The following is a 15346-nucleotide window of genomic DNA, read 5'->3' on the forward strand; positions in this document are numbered from 1 at the left end:
CGCAGGAACTTGGAGTCTTTAGTAAATAGCCATGTAATTGCTCTAACCATTCTTTCCAAGCAGTGGGTTGCCAATTCATATTAAAATGGGTACGACTGTTATGATGCTGATGCCTTGGGTGGCTGCATTGAATTGGAAATGTGAAGCTATAGTAGGTAGGCTGGTAACAGGATGCAGTGGGATATGGACTAATAGTGGGCAGTCAGTCAGAGAAGTGTTCTCATCCAATGGACTTTAGTGTTTTTTTTCTTTTTACCAATATGAGCCCATGGTACTGCTACACTGGTGAAATATTCCTGTTACATAGTAATTCAGTATAAAACTATGGAACCTTTGTTCTGCCAGTGGTTATGATGGGATTTATTCAGGGCAATGCTATGATATTCTAATGATAATCCAATAGTAACTGCTTCAAAGCTGTTAAAAACTTGTCCTGGCTGGTCGGCATGCCTTCTACAAGTCATGCGTTAAGAGTGGTTTACACATCATGCAGATACCTTAACTGTGAAAGGCTATTTGCACAATGAGCTAATCCCTTATCTGGAGTAAAAGTCAGGCTCTCTGGATTAAATTAACATCAAAAATAGACCCCCACAAATACCAAAAACCAAAGCTGATCCTAGATGTTTTATACCCGGCCACCTTCCTTTTAATATTTGATCCGCCTAGCAGCCAGCATTCCTGTATGAATAGAGACCATTTGTAGGAGGTATTTGCATCGAGCAACTGTGTATATAGTGTATATAGCCCTCCTCTCCAGACCATATTTACTCTTTATCTCCTATCTATCATTTTGGATAGTGCCTTCTACTCGGTTTCTCATAAGCTTTCCCTTTAGAATATATCCTACGTGTGTTTTAGATCCAAATGGTAAAATCTCATTCGGTTATAGAGGAGTTAAGTTGACTTTTCTCTCTTGATGAGAACACGTTTAGTTGATTGGCTTTTAAAAGGGAGTAACTTTGTCTTTTGAATCTTAGCGTGCTGTTTCTACTGTGTGAGGCTGTAGCAGGTGCTTAAGCACAGGTGTTACTGCGCCAATGCTGAGAATAATGTTGACCAAGGTTTCTTAATCCCTGTTCTTTTTGTTTTGTAAATGGGATGTGGAAATGCATGATTTTATTATTCAATATTGCCAGTATGGTTTACTCAAGACTTACCTGGCCTGTTGGGAGGCACTTTTTAAATACGTTTTAGTTTGGGGTTATGGAAAACTTGCAGAAAAGTTTGGAATTAGAATTTGATACCACCACAGCACCAATGTGTATTATCTTTAAAAGTTGTATTACAGCAGACCTACAGTATTACAGTATCACAATCAATGTTAAACAAATATACTGTGTAGAATGTAATAGGTAATGATATGGTACCATTGTACTGGATAAACAGTGCTCCAAACTGGTCTTCCTTTTTCTGTTTCTTATTTTCATTTCAGCTTTTACTTACAAATTACCACAAAGTGCTTGTATTTTCAAGGCAGCCTGTTAAGTGTTTACCTAATCACTGTGTAAATGTATTTTTTCTCCCATTTATTTCTGCTTTATGACTTTGCTGGTGAGGTGACATGGGCGCTGAGCTTGTCACAATTTCAGTGAAGCTGAAAGTGGGCTATTCAATTGGATTGCAGTGTTCTGGGGGAGTCGTGTGTGCGTGTGTCTGTGTGTTTGTGTGTGTGTGCAAGTATCTAGGCAGAAAAAGTTGTTTTACTTTTATCAGGGGAGTCAGGTTGGATTAATTTGGCTCTGCTTGGCTTAGCATGCAGCCCAAACTGCTGCAAGTCGGATTATACATGTATGTATTCAGTACAATCTAGAGGGAGAGGCATATGGGTATTGTGTTTATGATAGCGTTGACATATGGGGTGTAATTGCTTCCAGGTGAAGAAAGAAAATAAAAATTAAAATGCTTGCATGATTTATTTCTCCTGCACCCAATTTCTCCAGATTGTCTGTCACAAAGTGGTTTATTTCCTGAATAAGTCTCTCTCATGTCACATTGAATTGTGTGTCTCAAGATTCAGTTATTTTAATAGTGATTTCAAGGATGTACTTTTGAGGCTGCGTTGCCTTTTTAGAGATGTTTTTTTTGCCAACCTGAAATTTTAATATATTTTTTCTTCTGAATTTATTTAAAGATTGTGAGCAACAAAAAGGTAGTACTGTAGAATCACATGGTTTTAAAATACACACACACGTTCTCAGGTCAGGCCTTTAATAATAAGCCACATTATTCAGAGATACTCACCATAGGTCTATTTGACTTATTATAGACTTGTCATCATGACCAAAGTTAAGCTGAAGGTTGCTACAATGCCACAGTGCCATCTAGAAGACCTGGGATGTATTCCCAGTGGTGTGATATGTTCCTTCCCACATTGTCTGTTGACTGGGGTATAGATCGCAGATTCAAAAACACATTGTAGGCACTGTCTATTTGAAAGCTGTGCTTGGCCAGGCTCTGATTAATCAGTCACAGGCGTTCCCAGCAGCCATCGAACTATTTGTTGTGATAGCATGAGTGGGCTGCACAAATAAATAATTGCTAGGTGTCACTATGATTAATGAGAGATGAGGATGGCTTTTTTTTTTTTTTTGTTGCTGATGATTAATTAGGCAGGCCTGCGATGTTTCAGCCCATACAAATGTAGGGGGTTAAACTGTTTTGTCTATTTTAATTGAAAAGGTATCACAGGTGCTGATTATACCGCTAGATTTTCTTGTCTTCTGAGGAAAGGCAAAGGGACATGTCCTTAAGGGACTGGTCTCCAGTTTGAACACCCCTGTTATAATCATGTGAATAAGGGTTTTTCTGTCACAACCAGCAGTACCATAGTTGTTTCTATGAACTAAAACTTGCCCGTCTGTACCTTCTCTTTTGCCATTCGAAATGCATAACTCCGCTAAAGGGGAAAGCATGCTGCTTGGATAACAAGTAACCCAGGGCTCTACGCTTTAGATTTTTAACTACTGGCCCCATGGGCCACTGAGCTAGTGTTTTTACTGGCCTGGATGCAATTTTATCTGGCCCTGTGGCAGAGCAAAGCTCTGCCCTTTTAAATTGGCAGGGATGGGGTTAACTTCCCCTGCCTGCCTGGGTTTATTATGTTCAGGTGGCTGGGGTTGATTAGTTGATTAACGATCAATCAGCGCCCAGCCACCTGATATAAAAGGAGGCCTCAGCTTCTCATTTGGGGAGAGGGAGCTGAGGAAGCAGGTTGGTTTTTTTTTGGTTGTTTCTAGAAAACTTGAATCCAGTGAAGGCATTGCCCAGCCTGGAAACTGTTATTTTTGTGAGTTTTGTTTTTGCTTTATTTGTGTTTGAAGATTTTTTATTTTGCCCTTGTGCACTTTATTTTTGTTTATTTATAATAAAATAGTTATTTTTTTGAACTGCAGTCTGTCTCTGGGCCTCTATCCACTCGCCAGCCTGCCACATTTGGTGTCAGCAGTGGGATAGCGCCACCTAGAGGCTCAGAGCAGTATTTTTGTTTTGTTTTGTGGAATTTTTGGGATAATTTTTTTTTTTTTTTTTTTGAAAAAAAAAAAAAAAAATGGGAAAGAAGAGCAGACAGCGGCAAAGGCAGGAAAAGCAGCAGCAGCTGAAGAAATGTAAGCTGCTGCAGCCACCGCTGGAGGACCCGGCCAGCCTCTTCCCCTGGTGTTCCTGGTGTGGGAAGGAGGACCATCGTTGGCGGTCCTGCCCAGACGTGCCACCGGCAAACTGGTGTGGCCGGTGTGAGGAGGACGGCCACAACTGGGCAGGATGCCCCTACAACCAGGCCCAGGAAGAGGTGCCGTGTTCACCCCGGGCATCAGGGGCCACCCCACTACCTCCAGCACCACCACCTTCACCACCGTCCCAGGAGATCTGGGACTGGTTGATGCACCCTGAGGCAGACCTCGTCCACGATCTCCCCATAGTTATCAACACGCTGTGGCGTCGAGATGGGGAGAGGTGGGAACAGTGGGAGGAACAGCACCACCCGGCCTCCTTCCCAGAGATTGCCCTCATGGTGGTTAATTACCTGGCGGTAGACATGGGAGATCCACCGGTCACTCCAATAAAGAGAGGTGAGCCGTCGTCCCCAGAGCCAGAGAGGGGTGAGGAGCCTCCGTCGTCCCAGAGCCAGAGAGGGGTGAGGATCTGCTGTCGCTCCCAGAGCCAGAGAGGGAAGGAGGATCTGCTGTCGCTCCCAGAGCCAGAGAGGGAGGAGGATCTGCCGTCGCTCCCAGAGCCAGAGAGGGAGGAGGAGCCTCCGTCGCTCCCAGAGCCAGAGAGGGGTGAGGATCTGCCGTCGCTCCCAGAGCCAGAGAGGGGAGGAGGATCTGCTGTCGCTCCCAGAGCCAGAGAGGGAGGAGGATCTGCTGTCGCTCCCAGAGCCAGAGAGGGAGGAGGATCTGCCGTCGCTCCCAGAGCCAGAGAGGGAGGAGGATCTGCCGTCGCTCCCAGAGCCAGAGAGGGAGGAGGATCTGCCGTCGCTCCCAGAGCCAGAGAGGGAGGAGGATCTGCCGTCGCTCCCAGAGCCAGAGAGGGAGGAGGATCTGCTGTCGCTCCCAGAGCCAGAGAGGGAGGAGGAGCTGCCGTCGCTCCCAGAGCCAGAGAGGGAGGAGGATCTGCTGTCGCTCCCAGAGCCAGAGAGGGAGGAGGATCTGCTGTCGCTCCCAGAGCCAGAGAGGGAGGAGGATCTGCTGTCGCTCCCAGAGCCAGAGAGGGAGGAGGATCTGCCGTCGCTCCCAGAGCCAGAGAGGGAGGAGGATCTGCCGTCGCTCCCAGAGCCAGAGAGGGAGGAGGATCTGCCGTCGCTCCCAGAGCCAGAGAGGGAGGAGGATCTGCCGTCGCTCCCAGAGCCAGAGAGGGAGGAGGATCTGCCGTCGCTCCCAGAGCCAGAGAGGGAGGAGGATCTGCCGTCGCTCCCAGAGCCAGAGAGGGAGGAGGATCTGCCGTCGCTCCCAGAGCCAGAGAGGGAGGAGGATCTGCCGTCGCTCCCAGAGAGAGAGAGGGAGGAGGATCTGCCGTCGCTCCCAGAGCCAGAGAGGGAGGAGGATCTGCCGTCGCTCCCAGAGCCAGAGGGAGCCGGGCCGCCGCCGCCGCCTCCGCCACCAGAGGGAGCCGGGCCGCCGCCGCCGCCTCCGCCACCAGAGGGAGCCGGGCCGCCGCCGCCGCCTCCGCCACCAGAGGGAGCCGGGCCGCCGTCGCCGCCTCCGCCACCAGAGGGAGCCGGGCCGCCGTCGCCGCCTCCGCCACCAGAGGGAGCCGGGCCGCCGTCGCCGCCTCCGCCACCAGAGGGAGCCGGGCCGCCGTCGCCGCCTCCGCCACCAGAGGGAGCCGGGCCGCCGTCGCCATGCTACCTTGGACATTCGGGGCCCCCTCAACCAAAGAAGGCTTGGGGGCTCCGACATCAACCCCGCCCACCACCACCCACCATAACAGCCCACCCAAGGGACATAATTGGACTCTTGGGGGGAGGAGGGGGGGGGGGGGGGGGGAGGGGGGGAGTTGGCCGATTGCGGCCGGTGTACGTTGTACATGGGGGGAGGTGTGTGGCAGAGCAAAGCTCTGCCCTTTTAAATTGGCAGGGATGGGGTTAACTTCCCCTACCTGCCTGGGTTTATTATGTTCAGGTGGCTGGGGTTGATTAGTTGATTAGGTAATTAACGATCAATCAGCGCCCAGCCACCTGATATAAAAGGAGGCCTCAGCTTCTCATTTGGGGAGAGGGAGCTGAGGAAGCAGGTTGGTTTTTTTGGTTGTGTAGAAAACTTGAATCCAGTGAAGGCATTGCCCAGCCTGGAAACTGTTATTTTTGTGAGTTTTGTTTTTGCTTTATTTGTGTTTGAGTATTTGTTATTTTGCCCGTGTGCACTTTATTTTTGTTTATTTATAATAAAATAGTTATTTTTTTGAACTGCAGTCTGTCTCTGGGCCTCTATCCACTCGCCAGCCTGCCACAGGCCCAGGCCCAATATATTTATATATTTTTTCACAATGGTTTTCATTTTCAGTATGTTTCTAACTGTGTACTGAAACCAAAGAGAGCCCACGTCTCAAAAGAAAGTGGCTAAACTAAGCATTTCAATATATGTTACTTCAGCCATTAAACATGTATATAGCAAGTGCTAAAAGAAGTATGGTAATCCAAACTTGGGTAACATTGAAATTAGAAAGGTAATTTAACGTTATGGTGAATATAAAGAGAGATGTTAAGCACAACAACGCAGTAGTTCAATGTAAAATATCTACTGTTGACTTTCTGTGAATGGATGGGGTAACGGCAACATTTGCACTGAACATTAAAAGTACAACTTGTATCTTTTTTTTTAAATTATTTCCAGGTTATTGAATAAACAAAGTAACTTGGATTCATCTGATGTCCGTTCTTGATGGCTAGTTGTTATTAGTAAGGTTAAACGATTGTACTGTTGGAATGTATTTTCTATTGTTTTGGCCAGGTTACAATATTTGCACTAAAGATTATTTTATAAATATTATTTGTTAGAATTAAACAGATGTAGAATATTTGCTGCTATATGATATGTGTTATGTTATTCTTAATACACTACACCAAAAATGATTATTTGGTGCTTTGCGCAATATTATGCTACTGTTGCTTTAAGTGGAAGAGCTGTGACGTTGCTGCTCATTGAGTTCTGTATTTTAATTCAGTAAACGAAAGGAAAAACTTGTGCCTAAGGAAATAGGGTACATAGTGAAGAAATCTCGTCTCTGACATTGTCTGTACACTTTGTGAACCCTGCTAAACTTTACTGACTTACACTGTTACGCTGTCTGCTTGTGCACACGCATTTGCCTTTTACTCTTGGTAGCGTAAGGGACCAGAGTTTGGGTAATCGAATACATAAAAATGTTGCACCCTGTGTATTCAAATGGAAAACTTCAAAATTCCCGTCCCTAATCCTAATAATAAACACTATTAAAACAATATTCATAATACAAAATAACAATCCTATTTAGAGTGTTGTCGCTTGTAGCCTTTCCCAAGTGAGCGCCAATCTTGCTGAGTGATCCCACCGAGTCCAAAGATTGTGAATGACATTTTTCAAAACATTAGACAATTCGATTGCGTATCTGGGTGTCGACCGAGACATATTACTGTGAGACTGGATATGATGTAAACGGAATGACACCAAACAAGGCAGAACGTTACTTTTTTTTTCATTGTCATAATGAACTCTCCACTCTAAATGTTCGTCTTCTTTTTTTTCATAGTTATTTTCTTTATGATTTATTGATTTCAGTGCTTTCCTTTTGGCTTATTGATTGCTTAGTTGTAGAAACCCTAATTTGTAAAAGGTTTGCCGCAGGAACGAGTAACGACACAGCACTTCGGTACGCAATCTCAGTTTCTGACGGAACAACAAATATGATGCGCAGCGGGAAAGTTAGGATTAGTTCGTAGTTATGTTTTTAAAAAATGATTTGTAAATTTAATTTTCAGCTTTTTGACACACTGGCCCATTTTCCTGGATTCATGAAACGGAAGCCATATGCACTAATATATATATATAATATATATATATATAATACATATATACACACACACACACACACACACACACACACACACACACACACACACACACACACACACACACAGTGGCTTGCGAAAGTATTGACCCCCCTTGGCATTTTTCCTATTTTGTTGCCTTACAACCTGGAATTAAAATTTATTTTTATTTGGATTTCATGTAATGGACATACACAAAATAGTCCAAATTGGTGAAGTGAAATGAAAAAAATAACTTGTTTAAAAAAATTCTAAAAAATAAATAACGGAAAAGTGGTGCGTGCATATGTATTCACCCCCTTTGCTATTAAGCCTCTAAATAAGATCTGGTGCAACCAATTACCTTCAGAAGTCACATAATTAGTTAAATAAAGTCCACCTGTGTGCAATCTAAGTGTCACATGATCTCAGTATATATACACCTGTTCTGAAAGGCCCCAGAGTCTGCAACACCACTAAGCAAGGGGCACCACCAAGCAAGCGGCACCATGAAGACCAAGGAGCTCTCCAAACAGGTCAGGGACAAAGTTGTGGAGAAGTACAGATCAGGGTTGAGTTATAAAAAAATATCCGAAACTTTGAACGTCCCACGGAGCACCATTAAAAAATGGAAAGAATAGGGCACCACAACAAACCTGGCAAGAGAGGGCCGCCCACCAAAACTCAGACCAGGCAAGGAGGGCATTAATCAGAGAGGCAACAAAGAGACCAAAGATAACCCTGAAGGAGCTGCAAAGCTCCACAGCGGAGATTGGAGTATCTGTCCATAGGACCACTTTAAGCCGTACACTCCACAGAGCTGGGCTTTACGGAAGAGTGGCCAGAAAAAAGCCATTGCTTAAAGAAAAAAATAAGCAAACACATTCGGTGTTCGCCAAAAGGCATGTGGGAGACTCCCCAAACATATGGAAGAAGGTACTCTGGTCAGATGAGACTAAAATTGAGCTTTTTGGCCATCAAGGAAAACGCTATGTCTGGCGCAAACCCAACACCTCTCATCACCCCGAAAACACCATCCCCACAGTGAAGCATGGTGGTGGCAGCATCATGCTGTGGGGATGTTTTTCATCGGCAGGGACTGGGAAACTGGTCAGAATTGAAGGAATGATGGATGGCTTTAAATACAGGGAAATTCTTGAGGGAAACCTGTTTCAGTGTTCCAGAGATTTGAGACTGGGACGGAGGTTCGCCTTCCAGCAGGACAATGACCCTAAGCATAATGCTAAAGCAACACTCGAGTGGTTTAAGGGGAAACATTTAAATGTCTTGGAATGGCGTAGTCAAAGCCCAGACCTCAGTCCAATTGAGAATCTGTGATATGACTTAAAGATTGCTGTACACCAGCGGAACCCATCCAACTTGAAGGAGCTGGAGTAGTTTTGCCTTGAAGAATGGGCAAAAATCCCAGTGGCTAGATGTGCCAAGCTTATAGATACATACCCCAAGAGACTTGCAGCTGTAATTGCTGCAAAAGGTGGCTCTACAAAGTATTGACTTTGGGGGGGGTGAATACTTATGCACGCTCAAGTTTTCTGTTTTTTTGTCTTATTTCTTGTTTGTTTCACAATGAAAAATATTTTGCATCTTCAAAGTGGTAGGTATGTTGTGTAAATCAAATGATACAAACCCCCAAATAATCAATCTTAATTCCAGGTTGTAAGGCAACAAAATAGGAAAAAGGTGGGTCAATACTTTCGCAAGCCACTGTATATTATAGTAGCTAAATGTAACCGGCCCATTCGGGCCTGTGGTGCTTCTAACTACCAGCTAAACTGCGCTCTCTACCAACCCTGGGCCACTGGGCCATGGTTAATGTCGAACCCTGTAACCCCAGGGTTAAAGAGCAGCTCAGACACTTGCACAAGGGTGTATTGTTCCATCCATTTATTTGTTGTTTGTATTGATGGACAATTAAAGAAAGCAGTGAATGAAACAGCATATAACTGCCATTTTTTTTGGTAGTATTTACCTAAATAAGCAACAGATTAATGTAGTAGAGCTTGGGCACTATGCTGGGTCTAGAAAGAGACCAACTGAGTCTTGAAATCCTGAAGTGGTTCCAGCAGGAAGGCTAAACTGAACTTTGGAGGGCTGGTAAAAACAGAATTTATAATGAATAACTTTCAAAGAGGATGTGTGTTTATACTTGAAAGGGGGGGGGGGGGATGCTGGTACTTGACAAAGATATTTTCTAAGGAAATGGTGAAAAGTCGAGGATGACTGTGAATGCACATTTGTTTGCATAGATTCCTGTACCTACAGAGGTTCTGCAAGATTGTGAACTTTGATAATAAAGTTACTGCCTGGTAAGGTTTGTTTGTTTACAGCATATTCTCATTTCCTTGGAAGTTCTTTCCATTTGCTGGGGATTGAGAACTTTAATGAGTCCTGTGGGAAGGCAACATGGCCAGTACTGCCAGTATTTTTATTTAAGTGCTGAAGATTGTTTGTTTTTTAACTTTTGTTTCCCTGTAAGACAACACTTCTTAGAGCACAGTGCCCACACAGGCCCAGTCTGTCCCAAAGGAAGGTTTTGAATCTCTAATATTATTGCAAATAAACCTACCCAGAGATCCATAAGCAATTACTTGTGTATTTGTTTACTGGCAGGTAGTCTGTGAAGCAAGCAAGAACCTTGTTAAATGTAGAGGGACTCCTTATTGGCAACAGTGAACGAGATACAAAATCAATGACAGGATGAGGTAAAATGCAAGTGTAGCTATTTGCAAACTGGGGGGAAAAAACGAATAATGTAAGATGCTCAAAATAATATTGTTGTCAGGTTCAATTTGAAGGTGTCTTTCAAATTTATATTTGATAAAATACCTACAATAAATGTAAAGTATATGAGTGTTTCCTCTAAAATATTAAAGTTATAACATCAATTTCTGTTTTACTATAATATAATAGAACTTAAAGCTGTAATTATAACCTGCTGCATCTAGGCGTGTGTCCGTAGAACCCATTGCTAAAACTGTCTTTGGTCATGATGTACTCCTGTGGGAAGATGCAGTATAAACACCAATGAATTAAATTTGACTTGAGAAAAAGAATGGCAGCTTCAAAACGTCATTCACTGAGTGAAAGTGTTTATTTTTTCCATTGTTTAAATTTTTTATTAGAATTTTTCACATTTGGAGTCCTATCATCTCGTTTTTAAGACAGCAGGGGATTCCAGCCCCTTGCAACCTATGAGTGAAGCAATTTAACGTTGACTCTAGTGTGACTTCAGCAATCATATTACAGTGTTCATTTCTTAGGTAGAACATAATTTACCTTAATATCTGCGGCCGCCAACTGGCAGCTTGTCAGACAGTTTTATCTGCTTTGGACACAGCAGTTGGTAGCATGCAGCTTCTTCCCTCTTGTGGTATCACATAATACCTGCTTTCTCATTCCATACCACATACAGGCACCGATGAATAAGATCACATGAGATTAAAATGTTTACACTTCCAGTTTGACCCTTTAGTACGTGTGTGCAGATAGTGTGGATTTAAAATAATTTAAAGTAGGTACTTTAATTCCCTGTGGAAAGTACGTTCGTGCTACTAAGAATCACGTATTGCTTTAGTTCCGAACAGTGCAATGAAAATGTGTTTTCATATTGTGTGGTGTTTTTTGGTATTTTAAAAAATTTTATTAGCAGAAAGACATGGGATTAGCACACCTGTCATTCTGCATTAGAAAAAGAAAGGCCTTTCCACAGTCAAACTACTTTTTTTTGTTGTTTTTTTGTTTCCAGCAGCTTTATCAGGTGATATAATTTCCTTTAAACCTGTTACATTTATTCCAGGAGCAGCCAGTATCCTTGCACAACCACAAGCTTCCTGGGTGAGTGAGATAGAGGCTCTCTGTCAACTGCAGGCATATTTCTTTCTTTCTTTCTTTTCTTTTCTTTTGAAGAAAAACGAAAACTCAAATAATACGAGGACATCTCCGTCAAGAAAAGGAAAGAAAAACAGAAAGGAAGGGAAAGAAAAATCAGATAGAAGGGAAAGAAAGTTCTTTCTTTCTTTCTTTCTTTCTTTCTTTCTTTCTTTCTTTCTTTCTTTCTTTCTTTCTTTCTTTCTTTCTTTCTTTCTTTCTTTCTTTCTTTCTTTCTTTCTTTCTTTCTTTCTTTCTTTCTTTCTTTCTTTCTTTCTTTCTAACACTCCTAGGTGGGATGTTTATTCATTTTATTGTCTGCTGTGAAGTGTGCAGCCTGGAGAAAAGTAACTCTGGGGGTACCTTTACAAGACCACTTCTATACAGCATGAAGCAAGTTAAGCAAAGTCAGTTTCCATGACTAGTGATAAAAAGAAGAGAAATCTTGTAGAAAGGGGTAAAACAAAGGAAAATTATTTCTTTTCCTCATTTTCCTGACACTAATTGGGAAAAGAGAAGCCTCTGTCGTAAAGACTGCGGCTTAGCAGATAGGCATGTCATCTTGTTAGGAGACTTAAAGGATAACAGAAGTGTCCTTATGGGGATTCCATTAAAGCTAAATTTAAAGCAATGCTCTGGGAAGAAGCAGTCCTAGATCTGCTGTGCAGAAATGGAAACAGAGGAACAACAAATCTAGTGGGAGAAAAGACCCAGTTTATTTTTATTCATACTTTTATAGTGTTTACAGTGGTGGGTTGTATTCTCTTCAAGAGGGAATCCTTAAAAGTAACTCCAAAAATGTATTTGTGAAGAGCTGTGTGAAGCTTTAAGGGCTGCTCTCTTCTTAGATTCTCCACCCTCCCATTTAAAGTATTAACGAACATCGCTTTTTATTACATTCTCAGTTATGTTCCCAGTGTACTGCATATACATACATACAGGTTTACATACATACATACAGAGTAACTTACCCTCTAATAACACAGAGAGTAAAATGTATTTGCAAGGAGTAAAATGCAACATTACCTTGAAGTCATGAGCAATCTCGATTTTTTTAAATACGGTACAATCTTTAATGGTAATGGGGTAAGCATTAAAAAAAAGAGCCTTCCATTTTAACTGCAATGTTATTTCTGAACTGCTGTATAAGCCTGAGTGTGTTCTACAAGGTTCAAGAGAACAGGAATGTCAATTAGTTATATTATTATTCTCTCAACCTCATTGCTGGAACTACTATCCACAGCAACAGTGCCTCCAAACCTAAAGGTTACATCATCTTTGAAGCCCATAATGTGATGTCATCTTTGATTAATCATTTACCTTGCATTAACCAATGACCTTAATGGTGCAAGTCTTCAAACAGAATGTGTATTTTTTTTAAAGATACAAGGCTTCTTTTCTCATTGATGCCCATATAGACAAATGTTTCACTGAATAAAGGGGTTTGGGCTCTTAGTGTATGTGTGTGTGTGTCATTTAGTATGCTAGATTTCTATGAATAGACACATTCAGCACTACCACAGTTTGAAATACCTATTTCTGTTGAGGTAGTTTTTTTTTGTATGAAAAACTGGTTTTTCATGGATACAGGTGATTGCAGTTTAAGAGAGTCAATAAATTGTTTGATATAGTATACAATGCTGTATTTATACAGTTTTGTTATTTTAGTAGTATCACATGCTGGGAGATATTTTACCGTTTATATATTGCTGCCGGTAAATTGCATGAAATAGATTTTCTGTCAACTTGGTCCGGAACTTTATTATTATGTGGAGTTTGATGCACCACCTCCAATAGGCATTCTGTCCTTTATTTGACATGCCAGATAGATGTTTCATCCACTGACTGCAAAACCTTACTTGCACTCTTCCCACCCCACATGTCATCCTTCAGCAAGTAATCCTTTCGTATTTAAGCACAGCCTTCACCTAAGGACATCCAGACATCCAGACGCTCCTGTTGCCAAGCTTCAAATGTAGGCAGAAATATTTTGAAAGTATTGGATTTAATAGCTTAAGCCTTTAAAGCTCTTTATAACCCCAACCCCCACCTCCATTTTCCCCTATGTGTCTGTTCCCCAGAATATGGGTAGAGGTGACTGTAAATCGTTCCCCTGCTTTTCAGAGTGATCAGATTGTTAAATGTTCACTTGGAGAGTTATTTTCTATCCAGTCAAATGAACGAGTGATGGGCTATTTATCCAAAGCAGAGGCAGGGCTTGTGAGTAATATAGTCTGATATCAGACCGTGTGATCTGCTCAAGCTGAATGGATAGGCTGCCGTTATCTTGTCTGCGGAGAAAAGGGGAAGAAAAGGCCATGTCAGGGATAGTAAATGGGACCAAAATGATAATTAGCCCCAGGGCAAACTGCCGATTGTTAAGGGGAAGACACATTTTCACAAACACGCTAATAGGAATACTCACTAATGACTGTCTGGAATTTTTCTTGCTAATTTGACACACGCTGAAAAGAGCTGGAGAGATTATTGACACCGGGGCAATTGCTAGCTTTGCAAAGCACCCCCACCACCACCCTCCTTTCTTTGGCGTTTTGGATATAGATGTTCAGCAGATAATGAAGCATTGAAGGTTGCATTGTTATTATATATATATATATATATATATATATATATATATATATATATATATATATAGGGGAATTAGGTTTAGGATTTCAGTGAATGGACCTTTCCAAAGCCACTTCCCCCTCACAAGCATTTCATTGCCAAAAATGTTTGATTAAACTTGACTGTCTACCCATTCATCATTAGGCATCCCATCTGTGTATTTGTATGCCTAAGAGGTGTTCATTCAACTATTAGCAACTAGTGTTTTTTGAATGCTTTTTCAATAATTTGAAAAACATAATAAAGCAAGTTGTCATATTTGAAATAATCAGACCTTAAGCCATTCTACTGGTTGCATCGCTAATGTCCCTGGAACAGAAAGCATGGAAATGGGTTACTTTGGTGCTCAACCTGCAGAAAAACATGAGAACTGGGAAGTAATTATTTGGATTAAAAATAAATTTAGACTTGGCTAGGTGGCTGTGACGCTGCTGCCAAATGAGTTTAAGCCATCTGCTTTTGCTTTTAGCTAAAAGCTAGCAATGTATTTGTCATTCTCTGTTTGAATTGTCCAAGTAATATTTTACAGTATGTCTATAATGGGGGGGAAAAAAGAGGTACCAGATAACCCAGGCTCTGGAAGCCTGGATTTAAAATATATTTACTCAATTCGGCACAAGAGTGAATGGCAAGGGGTGTTCATGCCAGAGTGGAGGTGGGTTAGCACTAGTGAGAATGTTTATAACTTCTAAATTATATACTTTAATTCTAGGGACTTCCAGTAGGTGGAAACTGATTCCTCTTCAACCAAGCTGATGTTTTCCCTATGTTTGTTAACCAGTGTTTTTAAGATATCGCCAACTGCAACCAACGCAGTTCTGCTGTTTCTCTGCCTTTTTCTGCTTTTCTTGCATGCTTATCTTTTGTGAATTGATCATCCTTAGTCTTTCTAGCTGCTGTTGTCAGTTTCTTTCTTTCTTTATTCTCCCAGCCTTTCTGCTTCTTTTTATTATTTCTTTGCATTTGTCTGTCACTGATCATCAATCAATCTCTCTCTCTCTCTCTCTCTCTCTATCTGTCCATATATCTATCTATCTATAATTAATCACCTTATTTCATGCATCTGTCTAATGACATCCTATGCAGGGGGAAAAAGAGCTAAAAAAATCTCTTTGAAGTCCGAGGAAACTGAATAACAGGCCCTTATTTATTTATTTTTTTTGGCTTATAAACAATTCATAATGAGCTTTTCCCTTGTAAGAGGAGACTGGAGGCAAAGATGCAGTGATCAGATATCAGCAGTGTATTGATACCCCAGCAGGCAGTAGGGGGAAAAAATGGGCTGTGCTGTTGTGAGAAGCAAGGACAGCTGCCAGGATTTTCAGC

General features: G+C 42.0%; 1 protein-coding gene across 5 annotated transcripts in view; it reads left to right on the forward strand.

Annotated features, from left to right (window-relative positions):
* Positions 1 to 15346, forward strand: part of LOC121329894 (kinesin-like protein KIF26A) — a 124389-nt gene that overhangs the window by 76354 nt on the left and 32689 nt on the right. The gene's annotated exons all lie outside the window — the stretch shown is intronic.

Source organism: Polyodon spathula, chromosome 17 (genome assembly GCF_017654505.1).
Source record: "Polyodon spathula isolate WHYD16114869_AA chromosome 17, ASM1765450v1, whole genome shotgun sequence".
Lineage (NCBI taxonomy): Eukaryota > Metazoa > Chordata > Actinopteri > Acipenseriformes > Polyodontidae > Polyodon > Polyodon spathula.